The sequence below is a fragment of the Dipodomys spectabilis genome, unplaced genomic scaffold (genome assembly GCF_019054845.1).
Source record: "Dipodomys spectabilis isolate Male_0828 unplaced genomic scaffold, ASM1905484v1 ptg000145l, whole genome shotgun sequence".
Lineage (NCBI taxonomy): Eukaryota > Metazoa > Chordata > Mammalia > Rodentia > Heteromyidae > Dipodomys > Dipodomys spectabilis.
Genome location: NW_024870822.1, coordinates 23,596,613 through 23,613,815, shown reverse-complemented (window position 1 = coordinate 23,613,815; position 17,203 = coordinate 23,596,613). Strand labels below are relative to the sequence as shown.

The window sequence follows — 17,203 nt, the reverse complement described above, 5'->3', positions numbered from 1 at the left end:
AAATGCTGTGAACTTGTATGGTTAGAAACAGAGTGATTATGATTTTACCTACAAAAAAGTCTCTGTGAATGGCATGCCATGTACAAGTCCTGTCAGGATAGCACTGAGAACTACTACTGAGCTGATTGGCTATGACTCCATTCTTCCTATTAGGTGGCTATAAATTGGGGCAATGAAGCAAAAAGAAGGTAAGGTGTACAAAGATCATTATTTGTCTTCATGGTATCTTATGGGTTCACTTAAGACAGTTACAGGGATGAGGAATGGCACACTTGATAGGGTGCCTGCTAGCCCCAAGTTCAAAACCCTAGTAATAAAAAAGACACAGTTGCTATCTATTTATAAGAGATCATGATTTTGAGAGCTACATAAGCAGAAGGTAAGGTATACAGCATGAATCACACAGAGATATGTGAGACATGGATTACACAACTTTCCCCCTTTCACATTTTAGCTCCTCATTCTGAGGATTAACAATTACTGCAGTTGTGATACAGAGGCCTATTCAGAAAGATTTTTTTTTTGGTTGTTGTTGTTGCTCATGAGTCTTGAATTCTTGGTCTGGGCGCTGTCCCTGAGCTCTTCAGCTCAAGGCTGGTGCTCTACCACTTGAGTCACAGCACCACTTCTGGTTTTCTGGTGGTTAATTGGAGATGAGTCTCACGGACTTTCCTGCCTGGGCTGGCTTTGAATTGTGATCCTCAGATCTCAGCCTCCTGAGTAGCTAGGATTACAGGCGTAAGCTACCAGTGCCCAGCTTCAGAAAGAATTTTTAAAGGCATGAAATTCAAGTGTGAGGAAAACAAAATTCTCAATTGACTTTCCCTGAATATAGTCAGAGGTAGTAGCATTTCTTTAAAAATGCAGTGTAAGTCAATGAACAACAGCTCTAACATCTTTGGTGTTTGAAATTATATTAATATAGATGAGCTCAGAAAACCTGAGCTCTTAAATCCTTATCAGTTTTGTAAAACATGGTTTTAGGAAATCAATATACCAGAAAGTTATTAATTATAAACTAAAATTTGAGCTCTACAGGAATATGAGGGTTTGATGAAGCCCTCTCTTTCTCCTTCAGCGTTTTTCTCAATGATGTTGCATGTTATCTTTCCTTAGCACATTATCAGCTGAAATAATATCTTCCTGTTTATTCATAAAATAAGACATAAATTAGATAATAACCTTCCTGTTTATAAAAGAAAATGAATATGCAAAAACTTCCCTAGATCTTTTCAACTGAAGTGGGATTGCTTTATGTTCTGAGGCAGAAAAATGGTGCAAAACACTAACAGTGGCCTAAAGTTTCAGAACCTATAACCTGCTTATCAAGTGAGATTACAATAGTGAAGTGATCAAAGATAAATACCTTTGGTGCCTGACATATGCGTAAGAAATCATTATTCTTAAGCACATAAAATATTATTTTTTCCAAAAATGAAATCTCTCTTCTTTCTTTGAGGCTTCCTGCTATGCCTAACTGTGAAGAAGGGGCACATCTTTCCTTCCCAGTTAGAATAGATGGCCACTGCAGATAGGCAGGTATATTCTTGGAACCAGTAGAGGGCAGTAGCACCTTATTTTGCCTAGACTTTATCATAGCTCATTGAGCTAGAAATGGCAAAAGGCGCTTGCAGTTTGGTTGAGCTCAAAAGTGGCTGGAAATTTAAATATTAAATACTGCTTGTCTTCACTGTATATTGGACAGACTCTGAGAGAGACTGGTTTTACCCAATATTGCACAGAAAGATGAGTAGATGAAATTGGAACCAGAATGAGGTTTTCCATTACATGGTTTCTTAAGATATAAAGTAATATATTTCACAAAACAAAATTGTAATATAATTATGAAGAAAAAGGTGTAATGAGACTTTTTGGAGTTTAGTATACCCTGTGATAGTAACAATAGTTTTAGTGAATGGAGAAAATAAGCATTTGTGAACAAAACTATCTTCTAATTGCTTTTCTGGTTTGAAGTGAAAACTTTTCAAGATGGTTTTTCAATCTGGTCAACATGTTATGAGCTTCATGACTGTTATGCTGAACACAGATGTCTATTAGTACATACTCAAAGTGGAAGGGTGATAGGGATGTCATATGGTATCTCTGCTTCCCTTCAATTCTGACAACATTTACAGTTCTCAATAATTCTTATGATTCTGTCAGAAAGAAATAGGTGATATTTTGCCATTCAGTTTTATATGAGATGGTTAAGAATGTGTTGACTTCCTTCCTTATCTAGAAAAAACAGTCCAGAAGATACTAGGTTAAGCAATGTCATTCCACAAAGCTCTCAAAGGAAACCCAGCATGGAACAGGATATGGAGAATAAACTCAATGGGGGTCACCTAACAGCAGGCCAGATCCAAATCCAAATAAATGGATACAGATCATACGAGGAGATGGTCAAGGGAAAGGGTAAGATGTTAGTACAAAAGGATAGACTACAGCCTTGTGGTCTAGGTATGTTTGTTTCCCAAACCCAAGGCTTTCCAACTAGAGAACTCAGAGAGGAAACTAGGTTTTAGGAAAGAAAGCTAGTGGAAGGACTCATTCCATGATCTTAAAAAGAAATGCAGAACTCAAGAGAATCATTACAAGTATAAACACCCTAATTCCTGAAAGCAATCTTATGGCCCACTGAAATTATGGCCCACTGAAATAAGCACTGTTGTCTCTCCCTTGTAAAGATGAGAAAAGATGGCATACAAAAGCTATTTGTCCAGGAGGACATTATTAGCAAGTGGCAGAGCCAGAGCTGATTCAAACCAGTCATTTTTCAAACACTGTAAATTAAACAATCTCCTAGAACTTCATTGCATGAATATACAGCATTTCTTTATTCTAGCTTTTCTTTTGTTTGAACTTTGTTGTTGTTGGTCATGGGGCTTCAACTCTGGGCCTAGGTGTTGTCCCTCAGCTCTTCAGCTCAAGGCTAGTGCTCTACCATTTGAGCCATAGCGCCACTTCTGGTTTTCTGGTGGTTTATTGGAGATAAGAGTCTCACGGACTTTCTGCCCAGGCTGGCTTTGAACCGTGATCCTCAGATCTCAGCCTCCTGATTAGCTAGGATTATAGGCATGAGCCACCAGAGCTCAGCTTTGTTTGAACTTCTTGCATAAACATTATCGAGTAGATTTTCATCTTTTGATTAATGGTTTCAATATCACTGGAAGTACTTCAGAGGGCTCCCAAGAAATATGGCTTATTGTTTTCAATAACAATAAGCATCTGGGGTTTATTGGTCATTAGATGCTTTTTCCATGATAAATTGTTTCATACAAGGTTTTTACAAATCCACTATTTAAAAAAGTTAAAATACTTTAATACTGAATAATCAATTTAAGGTTCAAATTTGTAAGTGTGAAAGAATTCCCTTTTTTCTCATTTTTGTTAGTTTTACAATCAGCTTTTAAAATTCAAGTAGGGGGCTGGGAATGTGGCTTGGTGGTAGAGTGCTTGCCTAGCATGCACTAAGCCTGGCTTCGATGCCTCAGTACCAAATATACAGAAAAAGCCAGAAGTGGCGCTGTGGCTCAAGTGGTAAGAGGACAGAGGACAGAGCCCGGGCCCTGAGTTCAAGCCCCAGGACAGACCAAATAAAAAAGTCAGTTAAGCTGGGCGCCAGTGGCTCACGCCTGTAATCCTAGCTACTCAGGAGGCTGAGATCTGAGGATTGCGGTTCAAAGCCAGCCACTAGAAAACCAGAAGTGGCGCTGTGGCTCAAGTGGTAGAGCACTCGTCTTGAGCTGAAGAGTGCTGGGAGAGCGCCCAAGCCCAGAGTTCAAGCCCCACGACCGACCAAAAAAATAAAAGCCAGTTAAAAAAAATTCAGGCAGAATCCAAGTATGGTCATATAATGCCATTAATTTGTATATTACTAAGATGAGTTTTAATCCACAGGTTTTGGCTAGTTGTAGTTTTAATCAAACAAGATCATCTGCTCTAAAGAGTTTTGTCCAGTCTAGTGGCTTGCTGGCAATGTCCCATTGGTGTCATTTGGCATAATTTTTTGGGCTCTATGCTTCCTACAAACTGGAAGTTGTCTATAGGTATCTGATCAGTTTGAGCTTATCTGGCAAGAACATTCACAGATAGTATCATCCGTAAGGGGAACATCTGATATTGTCTCATTTTGTGATATCAGAAGCTATTGGTAGTCAATGTTTAGAGTCATTTATCATTATAAGTAGTAAAAATTGATATTTTAATTCTCCCTTACATTACTGGAAATATTATTGTAAAGAGAAATATTATTATAACATTAAATTATAAAGAGAAATTTCCTTTCATCTCTCTCTCTCTCTCTCTCCTCTCTCTCTCTCTCTCTCTCTCTCTCACACACACACACACACACACACACACACATACACACACACAAGAAGCTTTGGATACAATTACAAGTACCAAACCCAAAACACAGAAATGAGAATAAACACTTGATTCTCTGACTTTAAGTTTTTTTCACCCTCTGCTGTTAGGTAAGCAGTTAGTTTGGCTTTTATTAATGTCTTTCATGAAGTCAGAATTTTAAATCTTATTTAAGAGAAAGAAACAAGAATCTGTCACTAAGATTTACTCAAAATTTGTGTTTTTCATAAATTCAATGTTACACTAAGAAGTCTCCGCCTACTCATAGGAGACCTAAATAGAAATTCAGAGGAGCCAGGTGCTGATGGCTCATACCTGTGGTCTTAGCTACTCGGGAGGCTGAGACTTGTGGATCGCTATTCAAAGACAGCCTGGGTAGGAAAGTCCATAGGACTCTTATCTCTACTTAACCACCAGAAAACCAGAAGTGCTTCTGTAGCTCAAAGTGGTAGAGCGCTAATTTTGAGCAGAAAAGCTTAGGGACAATGCCCAGGCCCTGAGTTCAAGCTCCATGACTGATTAAAAAAAGAAAAAAGAAAAAAGAAATTAAGAGGGGAAAATGATCACATAAGTGAAATAAGGATATTTTGGTTTTACTTTTTTTGTCCGATACCAGTACTTGAACTCTTGATCTGACACTTTTTCTCACTGGCTGACAACTCTACCACCTGAGCTATGCCTCCTATCCTTAACATAAGAATATATTAATATTTTCTGGAACCAAAGGTCATGATCTTCAGATTGAAAGAGCCATCTAATACCTACTTCACTGAAGAATGGAGAAAACTCAATGCACAAAAGGAAATCCTACAAGTAGGACAGAGTAAAATAGGATATATATGAGGAGCAGCAATCCAAATAATATTGAATTTTACAGGTGAGTGTATATGTAATAGGGAAGAAACAAGACATTTGTAAAAGAACAGTGGTGGTGGTAGCATATAAGACTCAATCTTCATATTCCAAGTCAATCCATAATGTCTACAACTGCAACATTAATAACATTAATAAAAACATATCACTTAGAAATGCTGGGCCAAATAAATACCAAAAGAAAAACTAGAGTTCAACATGGTTGTTTCTAGAAAGTAGACCTTTGAAATAGGTCTACAACCTCTGTTTTGGTTATAAACCAAATTTTCTGCATTTCTAAAACATATACATATAGTGAAGAACCTTAACTTAAATAATTTTTTTTTCTGGTCCTGGGACTTGAACTCAGGCCTAGGCACTGTCCCTGAGCCTCTTTGTGCTCAAGGCGAGTGCTCTACCACTTGAGCCACAGCATCACTTCCAGTGTTTTCTGAGTAGTTTATTGGAGATGAAGAGTCTCATGGAACCATACTAAAGCTACCAGCACAACTATGCTTATCACAGCATTATTCACCATAGCTAAGTCACAGAACCAACCCAGATGCCCCTTAGTAGATGTATGGATCAAGAAAATATGGTATACATACGTGTACACACACACACACACACACACACACACACACACACACACACACACACACACACACACACACACACACACACACACACACACACACACACACACACACACACACACACACACACACACACAGAGTGGAATTCTATGCCTCTATCAGAAAGAATGAAACCACCACATTTGTTAGGGATTGGAAAGACTTGGAAAAAATTTTATTAAATGAAGTAAGCCAGGCCCAAAGAAACGTAGGTCCCATGGTTTCTCTTATTTGTAATACATCTAGGATAATCTTACCAGACAAGTAGAAAAGGTAAAAAGCTATGCACATATAACCATATAAGAGGATGCTAGGCGAAATGAACCCCAAGATAGGGGGTTTATCTTTGTTGCTGTTGTTTTTAATGTGCTTATAATGTACTACGTGATTTTTTTGTTTCTTTTGTATGTTCTTCCCCCATGGTATAACCCCTGTTTTCACTGTATTTGATTCCAGCACTCTGCATCTTGTATATACATTTTTTTAATTTGGGGAGAGGGAGGGAAATAACAAAATGCTGAAACAAGGATGTAGGCTGACCCATTGTAACAATGAGATGTACAAAACACTATGTTGAAAATGAACTTTACAACTTCAGGTGGGGGCTGGGAAGGTGGCTCAGTGGTAGAACACTTGCCTTGCATGCCTGAGGCCCTGGGTTCAATTCCTCAGCACCACATAAGCAAAAAGAAAAAAGCCGGAAGTGGCGCTGTGGTTCAAGTGGAGCTGAAGAGCTGAGGGACAGTGCCCAGGTCCAGAGTTCAGGCCCCATGACTGGACCCCCCCCAAAAAACCCCAAAAAACCCCCATAACAACTTCAAGGTGGGGGAAGGGGGGGAAGGGGGAGGGGGGGGGAGGGGGGGAGGGGGGGAGGGGGCAGAAGGAGAGCTGGTAGGGGAAAACAAAGTAGGGAGCAACAATGGATCAAGAAAATGTGGTATATATACACAATGGAATTCTATGCCTCCATCAGAAAGAATGACATTGCTCCATTTGTTAGGAAATGGAAAGGCTTGGAAAAAATTATATTAAGTGAAGTAAGCCAGGCCCAAAGAAACGTAGGTCCCATGGTTTCCCTTATTTGCAATATCTAGTATATGTCTGAGTCAAGCAGAAAAGGTCAGATAAGGTGAAGTTAGGGAAATGAACCATAAGATATGTATTCAAATGTATTTTTTTCTTTCATGCGATTGTTTCTAACACATTTATAAGATTATTTCTTTGTTGCTTTGTATGTCCCTCCCCCACAGTATAACCCCTGCTTTCACTATATTTCATGTTAGTATAATTTGTGGAGGGGAAGGAGAAAACAAATCGTTTAAATAGGGATACAGGTGGACCCATTGCAACAATGAGATGTACAAGTGGTTATGTCGAAAACGAACTTTACAACTTTGGTGCGGGGTGGGGGGTGGGGGGTGAGGAGGGGAGCGGTGGGGGGGGGAGGGGGGAGCGACACGGGGAGAATTGGGTGGGGGGGAGGATGGGAAGGGGAAACGAGGAGGCTACAATGCTTGGTAAGAAATGTACTCATGGGGCTGGGAAGGTGGATCAATGGTAGAGCTCTTACCTTGCAGGCCTGAGGCCCTGGGTTCAATTCCTCAGCATCACATAAGCAAAAAGAAAAAAGCCGGAAGTGGCACTGCGGCTCAAGTGGTAGAGTGCTAGCCTTGAGCTGAAGAGCTGAGGGACAGCGCCCAGGCCCAGAGTTCAGGCCCCATGACCGGAACCCCCCCCCCCCCAAAAAAAGAAATGTACTCATTATCTTGCCCATGTAATTGTAACCCCTCTGTACAGTATTTTCACAATAAAAAAAATGCTAGAAAGGAAATGTACTCATTACCTTACTCATGTAACTGTAAACCCTCTGTACAGTATCTTTACAATAAAAAATATATGTTAAAAAAAGTCTCATGGACTTTTCTTCCTGGCTGGCTTCAAAAAATCATGATCCTCAAATCTCAGCATGCTGAGTAGCTAGGATTACATATGTGAGCTACCAGCGCCTGGCTTAGAAAATGTTTTAAAATGTAGTTATTATATAATTAAAAGTTAAATAGAAAATGGATTTGAATTTAGGGCCTTATATTTGCTGGCCTGGTGCTCCAGTACTTGAATCACACCTACAGCCCAGCTTTTGGATAGTCATTTTGGAGATGGAAGTCTAGCAAACTTTCCTGCCTAGACTGGCCTCAAATTTGATCTTCCAGATCTCAGCCTCCTGGGTACTCGAATTATAGGTTTGACCAACTGTTGACTAGCTCAAAAGAGGTATATTCTTTTTAAATTTGTTTTCAAGTGTAGTGATATAAGAAAAAGAAAATGTTTAGACTAAGGTAGTGAATAGGTCAACTCCTTAGACTATAATGATCTTGAGCCAGGGTATATAGGTTCGGCTAACACTCAGCAAGATCTACTGATGCTTTACTTCCTGAATCTTTGTTCCTAGGTAAGAATTTATAACTCTAAGTGCAAAAAAAAAAAAACAAAACAACCTTTCACGTACAAAATTTGGGTTGATTATGTTTATTTTCATTCTACTTACCAAGATAGCAAAATGTTAGATTTGGTCTTAATCTCTTAGGCTTTTATATCTTTCATCCATAAAGGACCCCTTGGCTGAAATCTGACTTACTGGGAGCTGTTCCTGAAAACACTGTTCAAAGTAGATAATGTATAGTCCTTTTGTCTGGGCTGATAAGTGTATGCACAATTCCTCTTGGAGCAAAGGTAATCTTCTAAGTAAGCTGTCTAAAAACAAGATCTAGAGGAGAGTACTTACAAATTCATTATAAGGAACTGGAATAAGTAAGGGTGAAAGAGGGATTGTCAAAGCCTCATTAAGCAGATTCTACAGAAGGAGTAACTAATACATAAAAGGTAGGTTTACCTTAAATAATATATGTTCTAAAGTAATCTGATATTCCCATGAATGAACTGAATACTCTTCTTAGCTAAAAATAGATTAAGTACCTTAAAATTTCTTTGATAACTAAAAAAAGGATAACCATAATCCATATTTTTTAGAGATGGATGAAAATGGCCTTTTTAGGACTTAGGAGGCTTTCCAGTAAACGGAAGCAGTAACTAGAAAGTGAATTATGTAAAAAGTGATTTTGGCACAGTGGTCTAAAGAGATAGATATTAGAACAGAATAAAGATATTAGCTTACACTCACAAATGGTAGTTGTAGACATTTGCCACCATCTGATGACTTAGAAGCTACAAAAGCAACTTCTGTGTTAATTTCATTTCAGGGCAGCTCTGCCCTGCCCAGGTAGGAAAACCCAATACATAAAACTCAGCACAGCACATAGTACTTAATATGTGATTAATAAAAAGTATCAGCAACCAAGGACTCAAGGAAATCGTGGATGCAGTAGTACAGTCGTACAAGGATGCAATGGAATAACAGAAAGCCAATGTAGAATATCATGGATATTACTAGAAAATAGAAGCACCTGCCTAGGTAAAGGTTGAGTAAATAGGCTTTGGATCTGCATGAGCAGTTACACAAGAAGGTACCTAGTTCCAAATGTTCTACATACAATAGAACACTACTATGCTAGCATAAAAAGACAAAGATAAATTTTTTTAAAAAGTAAATTTCCTTTCCTTACATGATTAAACTTTAGCATTTGAATACTCTAAGTTTGGATAATGTTATCAATGTCTTGCAGACCATTCTAAAGACAAAGAACCTGTACAAAAAATATGATTAGCAAGCTCTTATTTGAAGTGAGTTTTTAAGTTGAAATTTTATTACCAATGGAAGGAAACAACCTTTTCTTTTTTTCTATTCTTAATTTTTGTCAGTTGTGGGGCTTGAACTCAGGGCCTGGATACTGTTGTTGAGCCTATTTGTGCTCAAGGCTAGTGCTCTACCACATGAGCCACAGTGCCAGTTCCCGTTTTTGAGTGGTTAATTGGAGATAAGAGTCTCATGAGGACTTTTCTGTTCAGGCTAGCATCAAACCATGATCCTCAGATCTCAGCTTTCTGAGTAGATAGGATTATAGGCATGAGGCACTGGCACCCGGCTATTCCTTACTTTTTACTAGTATTGTGTTATTGTAATTTGGTAGTTCATCTTTTCCTTCTTTAATTTCCATCTACTCAAGTTTTCCAGAGACTTAAAAAATATTGTCAGGATGACAAAAAACAAAGTCTCGAAATAATTTCCTATAAACAACAAAATCAACGTGTTGGGGCCAAAATTTCCAAAGTTCCCTGATGGTTCGGCTAAAAAAAGATTTATGTCGACGACTCAGATTAAAGACTCAAATTGTAGGTTGTATCTATGGTACAGTCAACTGTGGGTACATTTAAACTGCAACTGTCACTTCAATGCCTTTACTTTCTAAAGGTTTTATTTTTGAAGCTGTGGTCTTCAGAGAATGAGTGACTAACAGCTGGTGCAGTACCTATGCAAATTGGAGGTTACAGAGTACTCAATACTGGCCAGGGGCTTTGAAATACTTGAGTTACAGAATACTCTCCAAGCTTATGTTTATTATGAAAGTAAACACCTTCCTTAAGTGGCATATGCATCTCACAGAAACCGATCAACCACTTTTTGAGAAGAAATATATTTTTGAGGAGAACAGCTCTTCTTCAATTTTAATTACACTACAAACTGAACTCCTAGAATGAGGAACACAGTGTTTACTTTATAACTACTTCCCAGAAGAAAGAAATATCCATTGAATTATACAGACTGGGTCAACGTTACCCAAGTGTTTGCACAGGTAAGCCAACAATTATACCTAGAATTCTAGAAAATAAGTAAATAGCAGTAATTACCTGGTTGAAAATAGCCAAGACAGATTCCATGGTAAGAATGAATAGCTGTAAAGAAACTGTTTTGAGACTGGAGAGGGTTTTCAAGCTCCAGGGGATCATTTCCCTCTTCTAAGGCTTTTTTGGAATACCACAAAATCTACTCCCTTCAACCCCCTAGCTACTCTACCTACTAATGTCTAAAAGTTGATTGAGTGCAAGTTGATCATGCCTATAATCCTAGCTACTCAGGAGGCCAAGATCTGAGGATCACAGTTCAAAGCCAGCCTGGGTAGTAAAGTCTGTAAGACTTATTTCCAATTAATCACCAAAAAAGCTGAAATAGAGCTATGGTTCAAGTGGTAGAGCACTAGCTTTGAGCAAAGAAGCTAAGGGACAAGTACACACACACACACACACACGCACGCACGCACGCACGCACGCACGCACGCACGCACGCACGCACGCAAACACTGCGCACACAAAGTTCATTATTTGTATTTCATTTGTATAGTATAAGGCCTAGTTCTCCCAGAAGATACTACTACAGGCTGAGGGAAACTTTTACACAATTTCTGAATATTTAAGGCTTTGAGATTAAAGATCCAAGAAAGAATAGGCAAATCATGAGGGGGAACAGTGAAGCTGCAAAGAGATACAGGACAGGTGAAAAGAGCCATATATTTTCCCAATTTGCTTTGTTAGTCATCCCTGGGAGGTCCAGTTTGGGGGCTTAGAATATGCTGCCTAAGTTTCAAAATTCAGAGGGATAGGAGGAGTTTAAATCCAAGTTAGTGACAGTAGATCTTCCTATTTATAAGCAAATACTTGCAGAAGTTACAAGTTGTGCACTGTGAAAGTACACAACTATGAAAGTATGTACGCAGGTAAAAATACTTATCACTGGTTAAACCTGAATTACTTACTTGAAACATCAGAGTGTGTTTAATTTTCTCATTGACATGTGGAGTGTTGAGACAGAAGGAAAGGAATATAATCTCAGTCACATAGCTAGAGCAGTGTTGAAACCAGAAACTGCCATTTTATAAGGTATAAATACTATGGGCAAAGCTGGGCGCTGGTGGCTCATACCTGTAATCCTAGCTACTCCAGGAGGCTGAGATCTGAAGATCATAGTTCAAAGCCAGCCTGGGCAAGAAAAGTCTGTGAAACTCTTATCTCCAATAAACCAACCAGAAAACCAGAAATGGTGTTGTAGTTCAAGTGGTAGAGTGTTAGCCTTGAGCTGAAGAGCTTAGGAACAGTGCTCAGGCCCAGATTTTAAGCCCCATGACCGACAAAAATAATAAATAATGATAATAATGATAGTATCATGTGAAAATCTATCAGAGACAGAGACAACTATAAAGTAACAGAAATTAAAAACAGGCCTCATGAGTTAGGTACAGGATGTTTGCACTTTATAGACATAAGGGGAATTTGCTGAATCACTGAGTTGAGTATTTATAGTACTTCATAATCTGTTTTTTGCTGTAATAATTTCTTCTGTAATTCAGCAGCTCCTCCACAAATACCCATCAAATCTATGACATCTCAAAAATGTTAACAATGCTGACTAATATGAAGGAAACAATGCTACCTAAGCAAAATTAAACTAAGGAAATAATCTATTTAAAACATTCTCTTTAGGGACAAGCAGTTAACAAATGTTTGCTTGTATTATCCATAAAGATTTACATTTTTCATTGTTTTATAACTATGATATCAGGCTGTACTTTAGCAAAAGTTTTCTAATTCCTATCATAATAAGACTATATAGTCTATGCCCTAATGAAAATATGAAAGCCCACAGAAAATCAACAAAAGTATCAAATCAGCAAGAATGTCCTGTGTTTCTCAGAGCAACACACCAGAACCCTGAGGCCATCCCTAAGAGGAGCAGGGACATAGAAAAAAGACAGAAGCCCATTGGAGAAGGTTGAGTTCATTTCTAGAAAGACATTTCTCTCCTACTATTGGTCTGAGTCAAAATGTTTAGCATAGTTAAGGGCAAAAATCTTTGTTTACTGTCACAGCTACAGTGCAAGGGAAAAACCATTTATCACAGATGAAACTAAGGAAGTACACATAATAGGATTTTGCATATTCCATCCCATTCTTGAGGGGAAAGTGACAAGTGGAAGACTGCTTTAGTTCTAGCTGGAATTACAGCTTGGAGGACAGAACAGAAGGCCAATAACAGGTAGGATAGAATAGTAATTAAGAATGCTGATCTGTTCTTCACTGCTATACAGCAGACAAGGGCCTCATATAAAAAATATACCTAGAGCTCAAAAAATTAAAACCCACAACAACAAATCCTCAAAGAAACAACTATCCTATTAATAAGTGAGCTAAAGAGTTTAAAAAAGACTTCTCTGGAGAGGAAATAAGAATGGCCATGAAGAAATGTTCAGCATAGGTCACCACAAAAGAAATGCAAATCAAAACCACATTGAGATTCCACCTCACCCCAGTTAGAATGGCCATTATCAAGAAAACAATAACAGATGCTGGCGGGGATGTGGCCAATACACTGTTGGTAAGAACGTAAGCTGGTTCAACCACTCTGGAAAGCAGAATGGAGGTTCCTCAAAAGACTAAACATAGAACTTCCCTATGATTCAGCAATCCTACTCCTGGGCATTTATCCAAATGATCACAAGGCCACAATAAACTACCAGCACAAGTATGTTCATTGCAGCATTATTTACCATAGCTAAGATATGGAACCAACCCAGATGCCCCTCAATATATGAATAGATCAATGGAATTCTATGCTTCCATCAGACAGAATGACATTGCCCCATTCATAAGGAATTGGAAAGACTTGGAAAAAAATCCTATTAAGTAAGCCAGACCCAAAGAAACGTAAGCTCCAGATTTCTTTCATTTGTAATAAGTAGTATATGTCTAGGATAGTCCTAGCAGAGAATCACAATAGTTCAATAGCTATGTACATATGACCATATAAAATGATGCTAATCAAAATGAACTCCAAAACAAGGTCTTTTTTTGGTTGTTGACCTTGTTGTCATCAATGTACTGTATCAAGTTCTTTCTTTTTATTTCATTTTTCTTTTTCCCTTTGGTTTATCTTTGGCAATCACTGTCTGGGGAAGGGAAAGGGAATAACAAAATGGTGAAACAAAGACAAAAGATGACCCAATGTAATAATGATACTCACAAAACACTATGTTGGAAATGAACTTTACAATATTTTGGGGGGGGAGGGAGGGATAGTGGGAGAAAAATGAAGGAGTAAGTAATAGGAAACAATGTTGGACAATACCTTACTTATGTAACTGTTACCCCTCTGTACAGCACCTTTACAATAAAATAAAAATAAAAATAAAAGAATGTTGATCTGTAGAACTCTGACTAAGCACTGTGAGCACAGGAACTATGTTTGTTTTATGTTTCAATGTATATCCAGTGACAGATGATATAGATATTCAATTGGTAGTCTATTCATATCCTTTCATTTAGCCAATATTCATTGTATACTTACTATATGCCAGAGCGCTGGCATATAGTAAGTGCTTTTATATGCACCATTTCATCTCATCTTTAGCTATCTCTATTTCAGACATTCATTTAAGAGTTCAAGTTTGAGATAAAATTTAAGTCCACATCTTTCTGAATCCAAAGTGTAGGCTTTTTCTCACACGTATCAAGAATTTACAACCAGAAGCTAAAATCTAGAGGTTGTAAAGTTAAAATCCTACTAGCTGAACATTGCTGCAGAGATGTGTTTTATCTGGCTGTGAAGAATTTTTAAAATCTGAGGTCAATTTAAAAACGTAAAGATTTTTAAATGAAAGCTAAAGTTTCCAATTTCTTTGGAAAACACCAGAAAATGTTGTACCAGTTGCTGAGGCTGGGAAGTAGCTTCCCTTTAGATAGGATGCCAGTTCTTCATTTGGCCTGTATGATTTACATTTGTTTATCTTTTGTAGGTATTTGGTCTACTTACAGCCCTTGTTATCTCTTTGTGAATTTCTCCCTAAGTTCCCTAATCAGCATTTGTCTGTTATAGCCTCTCTTCCTCTCAGTCCGCCTGACCTACATTGCTTTAACTTTCTCAATACAATCATACTATTTGTCTGTTTAGAATTGTTACTTAATATTAATCTAAACTCCTTTAAGTGACATTCTAGACATTTTGTGATTTGATTCCAAATTGTCTTTCCCATCCTATTTTCTACATCTAATGAGTGAGTGGATAGATGTTATACTCAAAGGAGGGATCAAGTGGCCTGATAAAAAATTCTTTTATGATATTTTTATCAACAAGTGCTGCATTCCCAACACTCAGTAGGCTGAAGCAGGAGAATTATGTGTTTGAGGCCAGCCTAGACTGCACAGTGAGACTCTCTCTTTCTCTCTCTCTCACACACACACGAAGAATTACACATGTAAACCATAAGAGACTAATGCTCTTTCACCCCTTTTCAACATAGTAAGCATTTCTTAAATATTTAAAATTACAAAAATCCCATTTTTCAAGACAAAGAAGAAAAAGGGGGAAACAGATAAAGAGAAATGAGCTGAAACAATACTTAAATAAGATTCGCTGGACAGAAGGCTCTCCCCAACACTTAATCTAAGATAAACTATTCTATAACCATATACCTTTCGGAGTCTGAAGATATATTTAATACTCTTCTGTGGGGTTAGGTACTGTCACATGAAAGTTTAAAAAATTTAAAATGAAGCTACTCAGAGGTTGTCTGAGGAAGAAAAAGTAATTGTTCATTGTTACACAGCGTGTAACATCTTCCTAAAGAGAGTGATGCTATAGAATTTCAAAGCTTATCATTACAAATAAGGCATTATTTTAAAAAAATTAGGCACAATCCTAGAAGATTCAAGTCCTGTTGGACCAATTTTTCATGATAATACTTTGGCATGGGACATGCCCAGTTGTCAGCTGCAATGCACTTCCCAGAAGTCATGTCAGCTTCAGTTAAGCTTCTTGGATAGAAAGAGGAAAGATTTAAGCTTTGGCCAAGTATACGCCTACAACTCTCCTCACCTCCCCCAATTAAACAAATGTACTTGTTTTTGTAAGAAAAATAATAAAGCAAAATTTGTTGGTTATCTACAACTTTCCTTGTAACACCACAGATCTTTGTAATAATGAGTCAAGTCATCAAAAAACACAACTGGGAAACCAATTACTTAGCAAATACACAAGAATTCCTGTCCAATACAAATGCTTCCTTAACGTGGGAGACAGGAAAAATGCAAACACCAGCCAGAGAACATTTCAAAGTATCCTAGGGCTTGCTTGAGTAGAAATAAACCACTTTATTATTTGTTGAGAGTTTTGAATTGCCACTTTCATTGTTATTTTATAGAAAAACTCCTGTAACATTTACAGATATTAGGATATCTGTAAAATTTGATTATGACAATGAGGAAGAATTATTAATGGTGACATACTATACAACTGTATAATACAAGTAATAAAAGTATTTTTAATATGTAAAGTAATTCAGCATGGATTATTATTATGAGTTATTATTATAGATTATTGTTCTGTTTTTCTGGAACTTGAAAATATCTTATTAATCAGTATTTACTTTAAACTGGGCTTTACTGTAAAGTTAGTAAAATATTATTTAATTCATTATGATTTTCTTTCTCGAGCACTTGTAATAGTTCTTCATTCATATCTAGACTTCACAGATCTACATAATAACACTAATGATAATACCTACCACTTCCATGGCACTGGATATATGCAGGTAGGTATTATTTATTTTTGGTGGTACTTGGGTTTGAACTCAAGACCTTGTGCTTACTACTATGAGCCACCTCAGCTCTTTTTGCTTTAGGTAATTTTTCAGATGGAGTGTCACTTTTCTGTGCCAGTCCTGGGGCTTGAACTCAAGACCTGGGAGCTCTCCCTTCTATAAATCCTCTTGACTATTTTTGGGTTGCATTACTATATAGACTCAGTACAATTAGAATTAACTGGACAATGGTCTGAGTATTGATTCTTGTATCTATCTACTCCTATCAATGGTCTGAGTATTGATTCTTGTATCTATCTACTCCTATCAGCAATGTAGAGGGGAAAACAAAGCTGAGTTTGACAAAAGGAAGAAAAGACAAAGGCAGGCAAGTAATAAATTACAACCAATCCCACTCAGCAACAGTCATTAACATTTAATCCTCATAATGACCCAATAAGGAAGATAATATTATCGTCCTTATTCATACTGGAAGACTATGCCCCTGTCTGGTGGTATATTCCTGTAATTCCAGCACTTTGAGAAGCTGAGGTAGGAAGATTACAAGTTTGAAGCAACTCATTAGTGAGACTTTGTCTTAAAATAAAAAAAAATTTGAAAAGACTGGGGACATAGATCAGTGGTATAGCACTTACCTAGCATCAGATCCCAGCACCACAAACAAACAAAACCACAGAAACAAAACCCAAAAAACAAAGAGGAAAAACCCTATGTTGACAGTAAAAGTAAAAAATAAAAGAAAGTGACATTTATGCACTCATGTGCTCTATCATTTTTTCCGTATGCCTTCCTTTAAATGATTTTAGG

General features: G+C 37.6%; 1 protein-coding gene across 3 annotated transcripts in view; it reads right to left on the bottom strand.

The window, feature by feature from the left end:
* The window catches only part of Sbf2 (SET binding factor 2), a 306,050-nt gene that overhangs the window by 78,539 nt on the left and 210,308 nt on the right, over nt 1-17,203 (bottom strand). The window lies entirely within an intron of this gene.